General features: G+C 40.2%; 1 protein-coding gene across 36 annotated transcripts in view; it reads right to left on the bottom strand.

Annotated features, from left to right (window-relative positions):
- Positions 1-20,895, bottom strand: part of SUGCT (succinyl-CoA:glutarate-CoA transferase) — a 796,973-nt gene that overhangs the window by 541,121 nt on the left and 234,957 nt on the right. For 10 of the 36 annotated variants that reach the window (XM_064290175.1, XM_064290173.1, XM_064290157.1 and 7 more), the window contains one exon: positions 15,974-16,059. The exons of the other annotated variants lie outside the window; for them this stretch is intronic. The gene's annotated coding sequence lies outside the window, so the exon portion shown is untranslated. The remainder of the gene's footprint in view (positions 1-15,973; positions 16,060-20,895) is intronic. 36 annotated transcript variants of the gene reach the window in all.

Raw genomic sequence — 20,895 nt, 5'->3', positions numbered from 1 at the left:
TCAGGTTTGGAAACACCTGGATTCAAGTCTCAAGTTTGACACTAATTGCTCTGTATCCTTGGGTAGCACATTCTGTGAGATGGCATGTTGGCAATTGTTATATATGAATATCATGAATTATTAGAACACACATTAATTTACATTATGCAACTAATTATCATAATAGCTCTGAGCTAATGGTAATTTCCAATAACTACAAAAATAATAACCTTAGGAATGAACAGATCAGTTTGGATAAAACTCCAAGATAAATCTAAGGATGAACGGCCAATCTAGATGTGGGTATTTAGGTATGATTATGGAACTCACTCCAGAGCTGAGCAAAAATGTCCACTAACAGTAGCATCATCACCTCCTGCCCATGGACTTGCTCCAGTACCAGACTATTCAGAAGTTCTAGTAATGCTTTTTGTACTAATGTACTCATAAATTATATTTCCCATATATCCTTTCTTTTCCTTTCATTACTACTCCATTGTCAAAAAGTTATTGATATAGGTTCACAAACACTAATTACCACAGTATTGTAGCTAAAATAGCAGAAAATTTGACAAAATCAGTTACACAAAAGAGCATGCTTGTAGCGCTTGCAGATGACACCACGTGATTTGAAGTAACATTGCAATTGAGTAATAATGACAGCTCAAAAGTAAATTAGCATAGAGTTTTAGTCGTGTAGGTATATTGATACACGTAAGCTGGGCTTACAAAAAGCATTTTTGTTGTTTAAACTAACTACAGGGATATTTTTATAGACAGTCGTTTTGGTGTCACTCTGACAGTGTAACTGGTACGGTCCATATCTCCAAACCCCTAGTGACGCCACTATCTACCAAGTCATTGCTCCACAAAGAAAAATACAAAATACTCAAAACACAGGGAGGCCAATTCTTAAGATATTGGGACTGTCTATTGACTTTCAGTGTGCTAGGATTGGAAAGTACCAACATGGTTAACAGTTGTCCCAGATATTTTATAAAAACCCCTTGAAAATAGAAAGCCAAATACTCTACACACTTTCCACAGAGCCTACCTCCCTGAGTTAATCAACATCTAATAAAAGGATGAACTAAATAAGGGTATACTTATGTTTGTAGGTTTGTGTGTAGGGAACTGTATGATTGATTACTCTGCTAAAAAAAATCAGAGTTCACAAATTGGTAATTTGTCTTTCATTTTCTTTCCTGAGATTTGACTTCACCTACATGTTCCTCATTGCCCTCATCCATAAAGAGGTTTCATCTCAGCCATCTCTCTGTCCCCTTTCTTCTCCGTTTTTTTGTTGTATAAATTACAGAAACATAGTTTTCAACTAAGCATAAAACCCTTAGTGACAATTAGAGCTGTTCAAAAATTAAATCGTCTCCCTTGTGCGAAGTGAGTTCCCTGGAACTGAGTTGAAGGAGAAGTCAGATCAACAGGGACTTTCTCAGGCGGTTCCTGTACCAGGTGAGAGATTGATTTCTTCCAATCAGGGAGTCTGCAAATAGTAAAGTTACAAGTAGTCCCTACATGTGCCCTAATTTAATTTCCCTTCTTAGTTTTCTTTATTTCTAGCACTCTGGAATCAACTCTAAGTGCCCACGTTCACTCTCGTCACAAATTTGTTAAACTTCATCATCTCCCCTCTGAGACTCTACATTCGACGCTTGTTTATGGGCCAGGGTACCACATACTTTCACACCCATTTAACTTGTTCCTCATAACAGCCCTTGGAGGGCTGAGTCGTGTTTTGAAACCAGGTCTTTCCTATACCCCATTCTTCTCCTTTGTGAGGTATGACTGCCAAAACCAAAAGAATACAGGGACAGGATGGTACTGCCTCAGGTCTATCTCTGTTTTCAGAACTTTCCAACATTCTGCTAGCCTATTCAGAAGGATGAAATCTACAAGGAATCCAAATTCTTTTTCTCGTTCCTAAATGAAACCAGGTTCCTAAATACCTCAGAGTCCATAACTTTACAAGTTTAGTCTGGTTTATTTTTCCCTAAATGGGTAGCACTTCTCACAATCCTGGAGCCTCCCTACCACTTTCTCATCCCCTCATCTTTCAAAAGCTTACTCCTGTGGATTTAAAATACCACTAGTCAGAAGACCTGAGTCCTGAACCCTTAGAAATTTCACTGCGTACTTGCTCTTCCAGATTATTTATAAACATGTTTAATAAAGAGGTCCAGCAGAAATCCCAGGAGGGGCCTACTGTTTACACGTCTCCATCAACAGCAGGCTTACACATCCTACTTTTTGTTTCCTCTATTAATACCTATGTGTGACAAAATGTTCCTCCTAATACCATGGTAACATAATTTGGAATAGCCTTTGTTGTGAAATTTTGTAACAGACTCCTTGGAAGTCTAAATCAATCGCATTTGTTGTTTCTTCCTGGTGTTTATTTGCCCCATCAAAGTAACGTATATTATAGAAACAGGATGCTTTTCCTCAGTCATTCTATCAAGTGGTCGGTGATCCCATAACTCTTGGAGTTCACCAAAATGAATGAGATTCACCAGTCACTAGATTGTGGGATCACCTCAGAAAGTTTCATTAGAATGGAAGCAACAGTAGAATTCACTAATCCCCGGTCACAGTGAATAAAAATTTAAGGAAAAAAAAAATTGCCATGGAGTCAAGTAGGTGTGTGTCAAGAGTAGAACTGCTCCATAGGGTTTTTAAGGCTGTAGCTTTTCAGAAGCAGATCACCAGGCCTTTCTTCTGAGGCACCTCAAAAGAAAGGTTGGCTCAAAACACCAACTTCTCAGTTAGTAGTCAAGACCTTAACTGTTTGTGCCATCCAGGGACTCTGTCGCAGTGAATAGTGAGTGCACTAACTGAATTCACATTTGGACAGTTTATTCCCTTGAGTTTCTTCAGACTCTCATGATGGAGGCCATAAAGTTTCAGCAATTTACTTATATCCAGCATGTCAATCAGGTAGAACATCCTGTTCCCAAGCCACTATTTGATCTAATACTACATCTCTCACCTCTTTGCTTCAAAGACATGATGACAATGGGAATTTTTATGTTTCGGCAAAGACCAAAGCAAAGAATTCATTGAGTCTCCAGATCTCCTTTCTTCCCGTGAACACATCTTTTGCACCCTGATCATCAAGCAGTCCCATTGATTCTCCAGTTGACCTTCTGCCTTTCATGTATAAAAAAGCTTTTATTTCTGGATTGCAGTCCTTTTTGTGCTGTTTCTTGAATTCCTTTATAGCTTCACTGGCTTCTTATTTACACCTGACCTGTCACACTTTGAGGCTCTCCCTATTCTCACTTGCCTAATCTTTTGCCTACTTTCCCCCAATACTTTGGCTTCTTTTACTTTATGGGATGGAGGCAAAAGTTTTTATATGAGCTCCTAATCTTTGATATGTGGCATATTTTCCTGTCTTCCCATTAATGTGTTTAAAGCATATCCAGGCTTCCTACAAGTTACAGACTTTTTAATATATTACTTTCAATTTTAACTTAATGCACACATTGATTTGATCAAAGTTCCATTCTCTAAACCTCACTAATAATATGGTGGGATTTTTTTTTTTTTTTTGGCTTTCACTCCAGAAGGTTGAATGTAATTGAGTTGTGAGCACTATTATAAAACTCAAGGATTTTTTTTCCTGTCTCTGTCTATTCTTAAACCCAAATTCAATATAATTCCATTCCTTCCTTAATTCCAAAACTTCTTGCCCAATCAAGCAGATATTTATGTGAGATCTTCTTTCAATCTCGGGGTGTAAGTTCCCTCATAATTACTATCTGGCCTAATTTTCCAGTATTCTCAATATATTTCAATATCTTTTGTTGGTCTTTGGCAGAGGCTCTTAAACTAGGGTCCAGAGATGGGTTCTGAGAAGTCTGAAAAGCTCCTAAAATCATAGGAAAATCATGCATGTACATGGATATGTATCCACACCTGAGAAAAGACCTCATGGCTTTCATCAGTGTCTCAAAGGGATTAATGAGCAAAAAAAAAAAAATCTTAAGAGTCAGTGGCCCACAGTGTCACTAAATCTATTCTTGAATATGAGTTTCTCACGTATAGAGAATCTACTTGTTCACAATGCTGTTGTACATTTTCATTTACTGTTTTTATTACACTTACTCTGTTTTCTCATTTCTGTTATAAAATGTTACAGTCCTACCAGTTCATCCATTCCTAACATTCCCACAGATTTTCTAAGACAGTAGTACCATTTTTCACCAGTTGTTACCAGTTTTCTCCTTCTACTAAACCTACGAGAGGAAAAGGGAATCAGGATCCTTACTTGCTACCAATCATTCCATCCACTTGTTTTTTTTGTTTTGTTTTTTCCTTTATGCTTCTAGGGTTTATATATCCAATACATACTTGAATAGGTGGGGCTTTGCTTTCTCCAAAACTGTCAAATTTCTGTTCAGATGGATGGATCATTCTATGCTGCCCATCTTCATCCAACACATCACACAGTCCCCTCTCCTTGCCCTCCTCTTTCCACACCTCTCCACCATCACCCCATCAAGGTCTGTGTCAGTGTCAGTCTCATGGTTCCCCTGCACTTAGCAACTTTCTCCCAGTTTTTAGGTTAAATGCTAAACTGCCACTTAACAGATTCACTACACACAGAGCTCATTTTCTGGCCCCCCACATTAACACAACACCTCAATGCACCATTATATTTGCTGAACAAACCTCAGATTCTTTTGCAATCTACACAGTAACACCATTATAAGTTTTGTTCCCTACCCCCCAACCCCCGCTTCTTTGAACTAGGACTGAACTTACTGATTTGATTTTCTGCAATGGAAACAAGAATGACATGTTCAGAAAAATAAATAAATAAATATCCAAACGCATTTAAGTGTTTTTTTTTTTTTGAGAATGCCTTTTAAACAATTCCCAAATATATGTATATATTTAATTATTTAAAAAACAAAAAGATTCAACGAAGATTCCAAAAGTTTAATAAGAATTCAGCTTTTTAATCCATCATCTGTGTGTTTTTTTCTTTCTAAATTTTATTTATTTTGTTGCCGTTGTTTAGAATATGCACAGCAAAACATATATCAATTCAACAGTCTCCGCACGTACAATTCGGTGACATTGATTATATTCTTCGAGTTGTGCAACCATTCTCTCCCTCCTTTTCTGAGTTGTTCCTCCCTTAGCAACATAAACTCACTGCCCTATCTAATCTTTCAAGTTGCTGTTGTCAATTTGATCCCATATAGTTCTTAAAAGAGCATAAAGCTCAAGGCAGACCTTTTTCACTAGTTAAGCTAAACTACTGTTCAGTTTTAAGACTACTTCAGGGGATATTTTTGGTTAAAGGTTTAAAGATTATCTCAGGGCAATAGTTTCAGGGATTCATCTACCCTCCCTTGCTCTAGAAAGCCTGAAGTCCATGGGAATTTGAAATTCTGTTCTGTATTTTCCTCCTTTTGATCAGGACTCTTCTGTGAAATCTTTGATCAAAACGTTCAGGAATGGTATCCAGCCACCATCCAGTTCTTCTGGTCTCATGGCAAAGGAGGCAGTTGTTCCTGGAGGCAATTAGTCACACATTCCATATCCTCCTCCTGTTCCTGACTCTCCTTCTTCCTCTGTTGCTCCAGGTGAATAAAGTCCAATCATTGTGCCTTGGATGACCGCTTGCAAACTTTAAAGACCCCAGCCACTACACATCGAACTAGGACGTAGAACAGAAGCACTGAACACATTATTAGGCCAATTAACTGAGATGTCCCATGGAACCATGATCCTAAACCTCCAAACCAAGGAACCAAATCCCATGAGGCGTCTGGTTATACATAAGCAGCCTCAGCAGCAACTCTCTTTTTTTTTGTCCTTGTAAATATATCTATTACATAACTTTTGACAATTCAAATTTTATAAGTGTACAATTATTGACAAATTACAATAATGGGTTACAACTCTACCCTTAATGCAAGAGTTTATTTTTAAGAAACATAATACTCATAATTCTTTAATATTTTATATCCTTTTCTATTTGAGGCAGCACACTAAGGCAGTTGGTATTACATCAAAGTCCCCATCATTCTTTATGAACAGGATATTTTCAAATTGAATCATATGGCTATTTTTTATGGAACTGTAAGGTCACTATGAGTCGGAATCAACTCGACGGCAACGGGTTAAGGGAGCCCTGGTGGTGTAGCGGTTAAGAACTCAGTTGCTAACCAAAAGGTCAGTGGTTCAAATCCATCAGCTGCTCCTTGGAAACCCAACAGTGCAGTTCTAGTCTGTCCTACAGAGTTGCTGTGAGTCAGAATCAACTCAATGGCAATGGGTTTTAGTTTGGTAAGGACTCCTACTAGGATGTCTAGGATGTTCTCAGGGTGAAAGATCCCTTCAGACTTCCTTACAGTAGCTATGCAAGGCTACTGCTGACGAGGTAATGTTAAAGTGACCCCAACATGGGCGTAAGAGCTATTCAAATCCTAGAGGTCCTCTCTGAACCAAAAACATCTTTCCAAAACAGCAAAGATGTTAAAGAGCAAGCAATCTGGAACTTATGCTGCAAAAGTCCAGCTGTGACTTGGCAGCTTGCATCTCAGAGTTTCTCTCTAAAAATAATGTTTAAATTGGTGATTAGGATCATGGGCCAGCCTGTGATATGGCTGTACTTATAATACCAAGAGTGGTAACAATGATCGCCATTTATAACACTGAGGGAAATTTTCATTGATGATTCCAACGAGGGCTGTATGGAGAATTTCTCTCCCTGTTACAGTTCTAAGACTGACATCATCCCTATCTTACTACTCTTCTACCTATCTGTTCCCCATCGACCCACTTTCTTGCCATGCACACATTTGCCAGGCAGAGGAAAAGGAAGACCCCTCATGACTTGGAGCTCCTTTTATGTAGAGAAAGACGATAGCAGCAGGGGCTCCAGCCATAGTTGGCAGATTGGATTATAGCAGTTGAGAGATGAAGATAACATCAACTAGTCTGGGGTCTCTGAGATAGGTGCAATAATGTGATAACAGCTACCATATACTGAACATACACTATATGTCAGACTCTATGCCATATACTTGATATGCATTGCCTCACTGAATCATCACCACAACCCATGAGACAGATAGTATTATCCCCAAGTCACAAAAAGAAACTGAGGTTCAGTGAAATGAAGCATTTTGTCCAAGGTCTGTCTGTCTCCAAAGACCATGGTCTTAAACAACACAGCTAAGTATGCTGTGATCTCTGGCAGTATCTGGAGTCTCAGCAGCAACAACTGAAAGGAAGGGAAAACCAGAAACAGTTGCCACGGAGTCAAATCTGACTCATGGCGACCCTTGTATGTTAGAGTAGAACTGTGTTCCATAGGGCTTTCAGTGGCTGATATTTTGGAAGTAGGTCACAATACCTTTCTTCCAAGGTACCTCTGGATGGACTCAAACCTCCAACCTTTCAGTTAACTTTTCGCATCACCCAGGGACCAAAGGAAGGGAGGGAAGGAAATGCAACAGTAAAGGGATGGAGGAAGCATAAATTTTTTTTTTTTTTTAGGAATGGGTCCGACTGTGGAACTCATTCCAGAGCTTAGCCTTGGGATTTAGGGGGAAAAAAAAAAAATTAAGCGAAAATGTCCATTAAGTCATTGTTTCACATGAAAAACTGCTTACATGCCATGTACATGAACATTCTAGGTTTGGTTTTCATAATTTAGATAATGCTTCAAAAATACAATTTTCAGTAAGAACTTTTAACATGAATTCTGCCCCTGTTCATCAGGAACCACTTCCTAATAAATGGTATTAGAAAAAAGAATTCTAAAGCTTAGAAGTAAATATCATGGCCACCTTAACTACTTCAAACAGAAGAAAATGACATTTAAGCTAAGAATATTTACTTGGCTATCAATCAAATTAAACATTTTCCATTACTTAGTGGTATTATAAATTAAATGCCTTTTTTCCACACCCAAGATAGGCAATACATGCACTCACAAAACACACACACACACCTGCTACTTTATGACTTGTTTTCTCCCCTTGTTAACTGAAACAGATGAAAAACCACATCAGACTCAGAGGAAGGAGAGTTTGGCAAGGGGTTGATTTATTTTAAGAACTGCGCTTTTCTCAAGCTGGGCATCCGGCAAAAAAAAAAAAAAAAATGGATCTTCTAAAGCATAGTTCTTAACCTTTTCATCCCTCTTTTCTAAGACATCATCAGTTGTTAACAGGACCTTTTTTACCCCCTCCCCCCCCCCCGCACATACATCTCTGGAAGTGTACCATCTCCCTCCGGGCGTCACTTTATCTATAAATGTCCCTATATTCATCTTTATGACTTAAGCTAACTCCCTACAAGATCACATTTGGGAGCCTTCTTTCTAAGCAGAAGTGGACTCGATATTCTGTACAAAACCACCCTCGAGACACTCCAAGGATTCAGAAAGGTTCACGTTTCCTCCAACAATCGTGTAGAGGTTGCTGTTAATTTCAGGATACAGCCTTGCTTCCTTTCTGCTCTCAATACTTTCTTCACAGATCAAACCTATGTGCTTACTCTATTGCTGTGCGGGGCAGCGCAGGGTGCAATTCTCTCAGTGAGCTGGGGCATCTGCAGCGAATTCCTCCGCATTCAGGTTAAATAATGACAAACTAACCCAAGAAACAGGGGGCTTCAAGAAGGGGTGGGGGGAGGCAGAAGGGAGGACTGCTGATTCAACAAAATGAAACTCTTTCCCAGGAATCTCTCTCTAGGACTTTGAGTCATAAAGGAAGGTAGTTTTACCTTAAATGACCAACGTGTATATCAGTAGCTCTACGGATTGGGAGGAAATCACCTAATAATGTGATCATGTTCACGGATCCTTCCAAGTCCCCACTGAAAAATGCCATTCCATTACCAGGTTACAAGAGTGACATCTAGTGGATCCATATTACAAGGACAAAATGGTTTCACAGGTACTTCAGAGCAAAGGAAACACTGGTGGGCATAGTGGTTAAGAGCTATGGCTGCTAACCAAAAGGTTGGCAGTTTGAATCTACCAGCGGCTCCCTGGAAACTCTGTGGGGCAGTTCTACTCTGTCCTGTAGGGTCGCTATGAGTCAGAATTCACTTGACGGCAGTGGGTTTGGTTTTGGTTTTTTAGAGCAAAGGAAACCCTGGTGGCGTAGTGGTTAAGTGCTATGGCTGCTAACCAAAAGGTAGGCAGCTTGAATCCACCAGCCGCTCCTGTGAAACTCCATGGGACAGTTCTCCTCCATCCTATAGGGTCACTATGAGTCAGAGTCAGCTTAATGGCAATTTTTTTTTTTCCTGGAGCAAAAACCCAAAACACCAAACCTATTGCAGTCAAGTCAATGTCCACTCATAGCAAACCTGTATGACAGAGTAGAACTGCCCCATAGGGTTTCCAGGGCTGTAAATCTTAAGAGAAGCAAACTGCGGCATCTTTCCCCCATGTACTGGCTGGTAGGTTTGAACCAGTGACCTTTTGGTTCGTGGCTGAGTGCTTAACCACTGTGCCACAAAGGCTCCCTACTCTAGGGCAGAGCTTCTCAAAATCAAATGTACAAACAAATCAGCTGGAAATCTTGTTAAAATTCAGATTCTTGTTCAGTGGAGTAGAACAGAATCTACATTTCTAACAAGCTTCCAGGTGACACCAGCAGTGCAGCTCCAGCGACCACATTTTGAGTGGCAGAACCTAGAGCGTTTTGCACCTGCTTTTACCCTCAGGAGAGAAGGGAGGGATACTTGAAAATAATTTCCAGGTTAAAATGAGGGGAAATGAATTAACGTGATTTTTTTAAAAAATATGTTCCTATTATTTTTTTTTTATTATTTCCCTAGCCCCACTCGGCATGTACACTTGCACCTCACGCTTGAGCAGAGTCCCTGCACCAGTACTTCTTTTCATAAAGGCCAGAATCATCTAAGAAGGAAAAGAACATACACTTCCCAGCCATATTTATAGATGGGCATAGTTTGTTCAAATCTCCAATACAGGCTCACAGCACTTAGCATCTTACAGGTTTTCTTTCATTGTTATTATTTTATTTGCCCAATATTGAATTATATTGTAGTGGTAATATGTATCATATCAGAACTCTGTTCTTTTTCCCCCAGGTAATCTGCACTGGACCAGGGAGCCATCAGGGTATTGTTTAAGTGCTAAGCACACCTACTCGGAATTTCAACAAGATTTGCCCTGGACACCCCTAAGAACAGAACAGGATGTATAACTACATTCAAATCCAACTGTTTCCAGAATCCAGTCCTACATGATTTATCTGAGCCAGAGTCTTAACCTCCACACAAAGCCACCAGGCTAGACTCTTTGCTACAAAGCAATGTGTGTGCTGCCCCACAGAGGAGCCCTGCCAGGTCCCACGAAAACCCCGCCTACCATGGCCTCCATCCCAAAGACATTAGAACCCTTTCTTTGGTTCAAGGTCCAGAGTTCTAGGAGTTATCAGCATTGAGGAAAATCAGCCTCTCTTCCCCAAAACACACACACGCGCACACACACAACCTGCTCTCTAGTCCAGTGGAGTCCTGCAGTACACGTTGATTGATCTAGGGCAGTTTTCCTCAAATTATTTTTAAGCAGTGAAATCCCTTTTTCAAAAAATAAAAAGTGGAGCCATTCTGGTTGAAATGGGATGGGAATATTCGGAATTTGTCTACTTGGTATCTCCTCAGGCTGTTCCCAGTCCCATATCCCTGAATACTTCTCTTCGTGCTCCTAAATACTCCTTCCTACCCCATGCCACCTCTGCCCAGTCCACCAACCTCACAGAAATAGTTGAGAGACCATGAATCTCACAACAGCTAAAACCATCCAAGCTCTTATATTGCTCAAGGACAGTATTGTTCTCATTAGATACATGGGGCTAGATATAGCTGTTTCACTATAACTTGAGTTAATTACAATTCTAATACAATTTTAGCATACGTAATCAAAGGGTTTATTCAAAAGATGTACAACCTGATTTCCTGAACAAAATTTGCTTTTAAGTCACAATTAAGGATCCTGGAGATGAGTAAACAACAGAATTGTTTATAGCTCTTCAATTGCTCTTGGCAATCCAAAGGGGAAATTATGTAGAGGAAAACGCCACATAATTCAAAAGTGGGATGAAGATAGCAAACAAATTTAAACATGCCAGTTTAAGTAAGTAGCATTGTATCATTTGCCTATAAAGGCAGTACCCAGGTTAGGAATGTCAGACTTAGGGACAAACTCCTACTTGCCCTTTAACCTTGTGTAAACTTGCTCTCACTTTGAAACAACTGAACCAACCCCTACTCGCAAAAAATTCTTCATCACAATCACCTTCGCTTGCTGCGGGCGCAGCTTGTAAATCATTGAAAAGACTTCGAGCCTTTTCTTGCACTAAAGTAAGGCTAAATAAGACAGTATGCACCTGTTCCAACTTACCTACAAACTCGACTTTAAAGGCTTAAAGACACAGGAACGGATCTCATTCATAAGTCGGGGACTGCCTGTATAGCACGGTAGGCTCAAGTCCCCTGCCCCGGTTAGAATCCCAGGTGCAACACTTCCATGTGACCTGGGACAAGTTACCTAACCTTTCTATGCCTCAGTTTCCTCATTTGTAAAGCAGAGATCGTAGCAATAACTATTTCACAGGGTTGTTGTGAGGACTGAATTAATTAGGTAAAGTACTTAATAACTGGCACATAGTAAGCATTTGATAACTGTTACCACTGATGATGATTATTATTAAGATAATATTATTAAGAGTAATGACTATTAATATTCTTATTTAACTGCCCCATAGGGTTTTCAAGGAGCAGCTGGTGGATTCGAACTGCTGACCTTTTGGTTAGCAGCTGAATGCTTAACCATTGTGCCACCAGAGCTCCAACTGAATAATCAAAATGGCATTTGATTCTTTGGACTAATTTTAGCTAGATTTAATAGGCATAGGAAACATACAATTTCAATAAGTCTACAATATAAGAGAAGCTCAAAATATCCGAAAGAAATTCCAGATTTAGTCCTTCTGCTACATCACCTTTCCTTGTCCCTCCTATTTTACCCATTAGTAAAATGCATTAAAAGGAATATATTTGGCAATTTGGGACAATTCTGATTTTTAAAAATCATCCCAGTTTTTAAACACTCACGAGTATGTGCACTACACCCCCTTACACATCATGTTGCCTAGTTTCTCTTAAATTTAGGAATTATTTAAACCAAAGAAGGCAAAATCACTTCCAGTAAGAAGCCTGGAAGCGGCAGCTATTATGTCAGTAGCTGGCATATCAGCCCTAATTTTATCTGCCTCTCAGACTACCCAATAACCTGTATTCTTTTGATGGCTGCAGAGTCCTCATCAGGTGATTCCAAATAACCAGGATCTTCAACCAAAAGGTTCGGTTTTGTTTTATCAAAAACCCAAAATTCGTAAGGAGCAAGGCACATACAAACTTTAAGGCAAATATTCAAAAGCCAAAGCCTTTACAACAAAAGAGATGGAGGGAAATTCAGACAATTCATGTGTTATTTTACCGCCTCCCCCCCAAAAATCAACTTTTTAAACATTCTAACTTATCAGTTGTAAATAATCCAAAAGTTTTCAGAAAACCTCTGAAATGACATCGAATGTATTTACTATGTCCTCTTTTTATCCCAATAAATCTCTGGGTATTTTTTAAATGGGTAAATATTATCAAAGTTCATTACAATCTTGAGATTATAAGAACAAGCATTCAAAAGATTCTGTATTTCCCTCATCTTTTAAAACTGAGGAAAAAATCTCCACAATGCCTGGCTCTCAAAAAGGTGGGTGTACATCTTTCACAGAGAAAGGTTCCCATCTTGTGGGCTTTTCCAAGATTACTTCTGAAAAGCATTTTTGCCATGCTTCACTTTGTTAAATATGAATTTATACTAAATCTCAATTAACTAGACAATTCCATAAACTAGAATCCCTATTCCCTTTGACAACTGAATGGTATTGCAATATATGATTCCCCTCAAACTATATTCCTTTCAATAATACTACATTTCGACAATGGCTTAATACTATAATTTCTGAGTGGAAAAAAGTCTAAAAAGAGTTTTGTTTTTTAATAAAAGTACCACAGCAAATTGTCTTCCTTTTTCTTTTTAGATGAATAAGATTAAAGCAGAAATTCCATTAAAGGTCAGAAAGTAATGTAGCTTTGTATATTTATTTACTCTGCCTCTTAAGCTGTCATAGATAGTTTTCATAAAAACTTCAGAAACTTTGGAAACTATTATAGTTATTTACAAATTTATAGTATTTAGTTCAATTAGAATAATCACAGGAACCACCTTTTATTGAGTGCCTATTAGAGTTAAGTACTGTACAAAACTGTATGTTCTTAGAATATGTTATCTCATTTAATTCCTTCAGTAAATATGTGAAATGAAAAACATTACCTCCTTTTCGTATAGGAAAAAGGAGAAAGACTTGTCCAAGGCCTCACAGCTAAAAAGTGGCAGAGTCAAGTAAGAGCCCAGGTCTGTGTCCAAAGCTCACACTCTCCCTGCTGTGCTTACGGTATTGCCTCTGAGTGGAAAGCAAGGGCCCAGTTCTTGCTCTTCTGTGCTTACATCACAGGGGGCCCAGGAAATTGAATGGTTTATTGACTTATCAAGAGTCACCTGAAAGAAGTGACTTGAACCCATTGTAGAAGGAAACCTACGGTTGCCTCGTAACTCAGAATTCAAATATACTTCTATAGCAAAGTCATAGTTCATATGTCAAAGAGATTAGAAGAATTCTACCCTTTGGCAAAAACGACAGGGATACACAATATATCAAGTACCACAAGAACTACTAGTTGGATATAGCAGGAAAGAAAACAAGTTTTGAACTCTTAAAACCTAGGTTCCAATCTAGGATCTTCAACTTTCTAGGTATTGCCATAGAAAAATTTCCTAACTTCTCTTGGTCTCACTTTTATACCTACAAAATGAAAATAAAAATATTTACTTCTCAGAGCCATTGTCAGGGTGAGATACAGACACAGAGATTGAGATATGTCCCAATTACATAGTATAGGTTCAATGGTAGCCAGTATGATTATTATTACTGTTATTACTAATGCATCAATTAAATTAAATATTCTATGTAATCACATGCATGTTTTATACAAAAGTTTAATAAAGCAGTTTTAATAAAACTGTACTTTCAAACTATAGTGAAGGCTTTATTGTGACTAGTGTACAAATATACTCACTCAAGGAGGGACAGATAGATATCACATACATTTTGGCTAAAAAAAAAAGTTCTTAACACGGGTGGGGGAAAAAAAAAAGATTCCCAAGGTTACCTAAACCTGCCATGATTTAACAGCACTTTCATGTTTTCTAAGGAACTATGGCACAACAGTTAAGTGCTCAGTTGCTAACCAAAATGTTGGTAGTTGGAACCCAGCCACTCCACAGAAGAAAGACCTGATGATCTGCTTCCATAAAGATTTGTTGCTGTTGTTATTAGGTGCCCTTGAGTCGGTTCCAACTCATAGCCACCGTATGTAAAATTGAATAAAACATAGTCCTGCACCAACCTCACAATCATTGTTATATTTGAACCCATTGTTGCAACCACTGTGTCAATCCATCTTGTTGAAAGTCTTCCTGTCGTTCACTGACCCTCTACTTTACCAAACATGATGTCCTTCTCCAGGGACTGATCACTCCTGATAACAGGCCCAAAGTACTCAAGACAAAGTCTCACCATCCTCACTTCTAAGGAGCATTCTCACTGTACTTCTTCCAAGACAAATTCATTCATTTTTCTGGAAGTCCATGGTATATTCAATATTCTTCACCAACACCATAATTCAAATGTACCAATTCCTCTTCTGTCTTCCTTATTCACTGTCCAACTTTCACATGCGTATGAGGTGATTAAAAAATGCCATGGCTTGGGTCAAGGTCCTCTGTGAATTTTAGGGCCATTGAGATTGACAGAAGAAATGGCTGGGCCAGAGGAAGAAATGAACAGAGACATGTGGGAATAAGAGTCCCAGTGATGAGAGATAACTTGGAAGGCTTGGGGGTCCTGGTGGTGACTGAGGCACATGGGTATAAGGAGTGACAGAATTAGTGCGGGTAGTCTTTGAGGAGAAGTGGATAATCAGTTTTCATTGTAGGTTCATTCTCGGAATCGGCCTGTTGGGCAGTTTATACTGGTCACATTGTAGCAGTAGCTTCACTAGGGGTGCTTGGAACTCTGTGGACTCCCTTAAGTCCTGCTGCTGGCAGTGTGGATGAGGAGAGGGATGGTCTTAGGAGCACAGACTGCTCTGTAGGCTTCTCTGAAATCTGCTTACCAGCATGCCCTTTAGAAAGGGATTCTCTTTATATGGAAAGTAAATCGATAAGCACTTGGGGTGGAGGGAGCCACCCAAAGATCTGTGCCCACACTCGGGAGCATAATTACACCATAGAAGAGTAGAAGAATTTGTTGTTCTTGAAAAGAGGGGGAGAGACATGGGAACTCAGAAACCAGAAAGAAGAGTGAAAGAGGACTAGAATGATGGAGAGATTCTGATTTACAGGCAGTCCCCGGTTACAAACATTCGACTTACAAACAGGCTGCCATAAAGCCTATTATATTAAAATTTTGAGTTAAATACAATGGTTTATAATAACAAACGAACGCACTCCTTTGTGGTGCTCATGAAAACACTGAGCAGTTTGGAAGTGTTTTATATGTATTTTTTTTTTCTAGTGCATGTATAGAAAGGTAAAATATGTACTATATACTAAGATAAACATTTGAGTAAACCAAAAAAAGGACCCATACCCATTGCCGTCAAGTGGATTCCAACTCGTAGTGACCCTATAGGACGGGGTAGAACTGCCCAGAAGGTTTTCAGTGAGTGGCTGGTGGATTCGAACTGCCGACCTTTTGGTTAGCAGCCTTAGCTCTTAACCACTGTGGCAGCAAACATTTAACTAACTGATGCTGAATAAGAACCGTATGTATGTGTTCCAACTTACCTACAAATTCGACTTAAAGGCACACTCAGGAATGGATCTTATTCATAATCAGGCCAGTGAAACTCCTTGGTGGCAGGTGAAGGATACTGTAAGAAAGGTGATACCTCCTGTTCTGAGATAAATTTTATAAATTTCATCTATAAAAACCTCCTCCATTTTTCTTCAAAATGTTCTATAAAGGCTCCTATCTTCAAGAGTATACTTGTGAGTGGTTCTTCTATGAATTAGAGAAAGGGCGGAGAACAGTGTGGGTCAGTGTGGTGAAGCATATTCTCATACCTGCTGGAGCCCAGAAAGCAGAGGAGGACATGAGAATATAAGCTCCCAGTAAGCTGAAGAAATTTGGGAAAGAGTTTTGGATATATACAGCCTATGCAATTAGACCACCATCCATCTGTCAGTTTGTCGGACTGTGGTGGCTTGTGTGTTGCTATGATGCTGGAAGCTACGACACAAGTATTTCAAATACCAGCAGGGTCACCCATGGTGGACAGGTTTCAGCAGAGCTTCCAGACTAAGATAGACCAGGAAGAAATGCCTGGTGATGTACATCTAAAAATTAGCCAGTAGAAACTCTATGGATTACAGCAGAATATTGTTCAGTATAGTGCAGGAAGGTGAGCCTCGTAGGTTGGAAGGCACTGAAAATACAGGGACCACAACAGTGGACTCAAGCATACCAATAATCATGAAGATGGTGCAGGAGCAGGTGATGTTTCATTCTGTTGTACATGGGGTAACCATGAGTCAGAGCTGACTCGACAGTAACTAACAACAACAACATGTAATTAGAGAGATGATCATTTTAGCCATATATCTTTGGGGCAGTGGTCCCTACTGGCATCTGGGTTATGTAATATATTCTCTTTGAAGACTGGCTATCAGCTTTCTCTACATACTCCTCTCATATCCCAAAAAACCTCCTGCCTCTTTTTTTTTTTTCAAGGATTGGAAAACTAGGACTAAGATCAGTGTATTAAAAATATTAACATGAAGGAGGATTCTGGGAAGATGGCAGCATCAACAGACCATTGTTCTGACCCTCCCCTACAAATACAACTAGGAAACAGTGTTCGGCTTTGAGGGACTCTGAATCACAGAGCAGAGAAAAGCAGTGGGGGAACTGCAGACAGGCAAGAATCAGCGAATCAAGGAGTCCCATACAGTAGGAAAATCGCTTCACTTACCGTCCTTGCCCCTCCCCCAGACACGAAGGTCTCCAGCTGCTATGGATTGAGGTAATGTCCCCCCAAAAAGAGCCTGTTTCCCTAACTACCACAGTCTCTGCCTAAACAAAGTGACAGGACCCCAAGCTTCTTTCTTAAAATCAACAAAGCAGGCCTCCCTGGGGTTCCATTTGGAGTGTGCCAGCACCTCCCAGACTCAGACACTGTCAGTTGCAAGCCTACTGTGAACTGCTACAGAAGGCCCCTGCAGTGCAGTCTGCTCGCACAGTCAACACACTACCTGCTTCCCTGCACACCCCATAGCTCAGGCCTCTGAAACCAACAGGACAGACCTCCTGGAGAACTGATTCTGGCCTGTCTGCTCTTCCTTTCAGTTGTGCTGAGGACTGCTGACTGAGGCTGCTGTGCACTAGGAAGCAGGCATCTTTAGTGGAGGCTACACCGAAAGCCAACATACTACAGGCGGGCTCTGATAGCAACAGGGCAGACATCCCTGGAGATCTGTTTGGAGTGTGACAACCCCTCCCCCACCCAGACACTGTCACCTATAAGCCTGCTGGGAATTGATACAGAAGGCCCCTGCAGCAGAGTATGCTCCCATAGGTATCACTCTACCTGTGTCCCTGTACACCCAAAATATGGCCTCTGAAACCAACAGGACAAACCTCCCTGGGGGTCAATTAGGGTTAGTCTTCCCCACTTCTGGTTGGTGATGAAGTGCTGACTGAGGCTGCTGTGTGTTAGGAAGCATGAATCTTGAGTGGAAGTTGCACTCACTGCCAACAGTCTACCAGATAGGCTCTGATAGCAATAAGGCAGACCTCCATGGGGATCTGACCAGAGCGTGACATCCCCTCTCCCACCTGATAATTGTTGGTTGCCAGGCTGTTGCAACTGCTACAGAAGGCCTACACGGTGGAGTCTGCTCCCATAGTCAGCATTCTACCTGTCTCCCTGTGTACCCACAGCTCAGGCCTCTGAAACCAACATGACAAACCTCCCTGGGGATCAGTTTGGGTCTCTCTACTCCCTGTTACAGTTGGGACTGAAGACTGCTGACTGAGGCTGCTGTGTGCTAGGAAGAAGGCATCTGAGTGGAGGCTATATCCAGAGCCAACATACTATGGGGCAGGCTCTTATAGCAACAAGACAGATCTCCCTGGGGGTCCATTTGGAGTGTGACTGCCAAAACTGGTATCTATCAGCTGCTGGACTGATAAAAACTCTCATAGAAGGCTCCTTACAGTGGAGTCTGGAGGTGGGTCACCTAAGTGAAGACTGTTCCTCCAACCCACAGAGCCACTGGGGCTCTGAAACCAATAACACAGACCTCTTGGAGGTCCCTCTGGGGAGTGCCAGCCCCTCTTCCTTCTGAAAGTCTCCTTGTGCTGCTTCTGAATGCCAGCTGAGATATAAGCAGCCCCCACAGACCAGGGAAGGATGCCTCAGGCAAAACTAGAGGGCAACACACAGCCTTGAAGGGGGCTCACTAGGTGTGGGTTTTCCAACTAAAAACATAGTTGTAGAAACAGAGAAGGGAAGAAAGTAATAACCACAGAGAGGGAACAGCGCCCCCTGATAGACAGACTGATTAGTACATGATATCTCGCCTGAGTGGCAGTGCCTGCTGGTAGACAGAAAGACCACACCATGTTCTCTGGTGTATTTGGGGGAGATTGAAAGTTGAAAAATGAGATCTAGAACTTTTGAATCCTAATTAAAACAGGGAGGAAGAAGGAGCTATCATGGAGAGGGAAAGGAAATGGTAAGCAAAGGCTAAAGGCACCGCCTGCCTAAGAGTTTCTTACAGGAAGTAGTGCAGGCGAAAACACCAAATAATGGGGAAAACTGAGAAAGTTAACACCCTCAAAAATTCCAATACCCCAAGAAAAAAATCACAAGACACACAGAGAACAGAGAGGCAATGGCCCATCCAAATGAACATGACGAAGGGAGTAAAAGTGCATCTAGGGATGACGAAATAATGAAAAAAAGGAAGGATATAATACAACAACATTAAACATAATGACAGAACTAAGGGAAAACATAAACAAGGAGCTAAAAGAAATAAAGAAAACAATGCAAGAACAAAATGAGGACCTAAAAAAAGAGATATTGCAACTAAAAGGGACAATAATTGAAATAAACACAATAGGAGGGCTTACCAACAGATTTAATCAGGCAGAAGAAAGAATCATTGAATTAGAGAATAAGAGAGTTAAAATTACAGACGCTGACGAGCAACAAGAACAGACTCAAGAAGGCTGAGTACAGTTTAGTAGGATTATGGGACAACAATAAGAGACCTAATATACGCGTTATTGTAATTCCAGAGCAGATGAGAGAGACAAAGGGACAGAAAGAATATCTGAAGAAATAATAGGAAAATTTCCCCAATCTAACAAAGAATCTACAAATCCAAGAAGCTCAAAGAACCCCAAGCAAGAGAAACCCAAAAAGATCTACATAAAGACACACATGTCTTATTATCTAGTGCTGCTGTAACAGAAATATCACAAGTGGAAGGCTTTAACACAGAGAAATTTATTTCCTCACAGTCTAGGAGGCTAAGTTCAAATTCAGGGTGCCAGCTTCAGGAAAAGGCTTTCTCTCTCTGTCAGCTATGGAGGAAGGTCTTTCTCATCAATCTTCCCTGGTCAAGGAGCTTCTCAGCGCAAGGGCCCTGGGTCCAAGGAATGCGCTATTCTCTTGGCCCTTGTTTCTTGGTGGTATGAGGCCCCCTGTCTCTCTGCTTGCTTCTCTCTTTTATATCTCAAAAGAGATTGGCTTAAGACACAACCTAATCTTATAAATTGAGTCCTGCCTCATTAACATAACTGCTGCTAATTCCACCTCATTAACATCATGGAAACCCTGGTGGCATAGTGGTTAAGGGCTATGGCTGCTAACCAAAAGGTCAGCAGTTGGAATCCACCAGGTGCTCCTTGGAAACTCTATGGGGCAGTTCTACTCTGTCCTATAGGGCTGCTATGAGTTGGAATCGACTCAATGGCAGTGGGTTTGGGTTTTTTTTTTTTTTTTTTTTTTTTTTTAACATCATTGAGGTAGGATTTAAAACTCATAGGAAAATCACATCAAATGACAAAGTGGTGGACAATCACGTGATACTGGGAATCATGGCCTAGCCAAGTTGGCACATATTTTGGGGGGACATAATTCAATTTATGACATCGTAGTTAGACTCTCAAAAATTAAAGTGACATTACAGAAAGCAGTGAGAGAGAAGCCAACAGTCACATACAAAGGATTCCCAATAAGCCTAAGTGCCAATCTTTCCTCAGAAACATTGGCAGCTAGAAAGCAATGAAATATTTAAAGTGCTGAAAGAAAAAAAAAAAAAACTGTCAACCAAGAATATCATATACAAAATAATCCCTCAAAAATAAGGGGAAAACTAAAACATTCCCAGACAAACAGAAGCTGAGAGAGTTCATGTCCACCAGACCGGCCCTACAAAAAATACTAATCAAAGTTCTGTAGATGGAAGGGAAAAGACATTAGAAAGTAATTCAAAGTTATATATTAAAGGAAAGATCCCCAATAAAGGGAAATGGATGGGTAAGTTTAAGGGCTAGTAATGTATTCCTGCTTGTTAAGTCTAAATGTTCTGGCCTTCATGTTTTTAAATAAATATATAAAAGACAAGGATAAAATTATGTTACAGGGCACATGAAATATAAAAATGTAACTAGTGATAACAACAACAAAAGGGAG

Source organism: Loxodonta africana, chromosome 8, assembly GCF_030014295.1.
Source record: "Loxodonta africana isolate mLoxAfr1 chromosome 8, mLoxAfr1.hap2, whole genome shotgun sequence".
Taxonomy (NCBI): Eukaryota; Metazoa; Chordata; class Mammalia; order Proboscidea; family Elephantidae; genus Loxodonta; species Loxodonta africana.
Note: the sequence above shows the minus strand (reverse complement) of the source record. Positions and strands in the feature narration are given on the sequence as shown.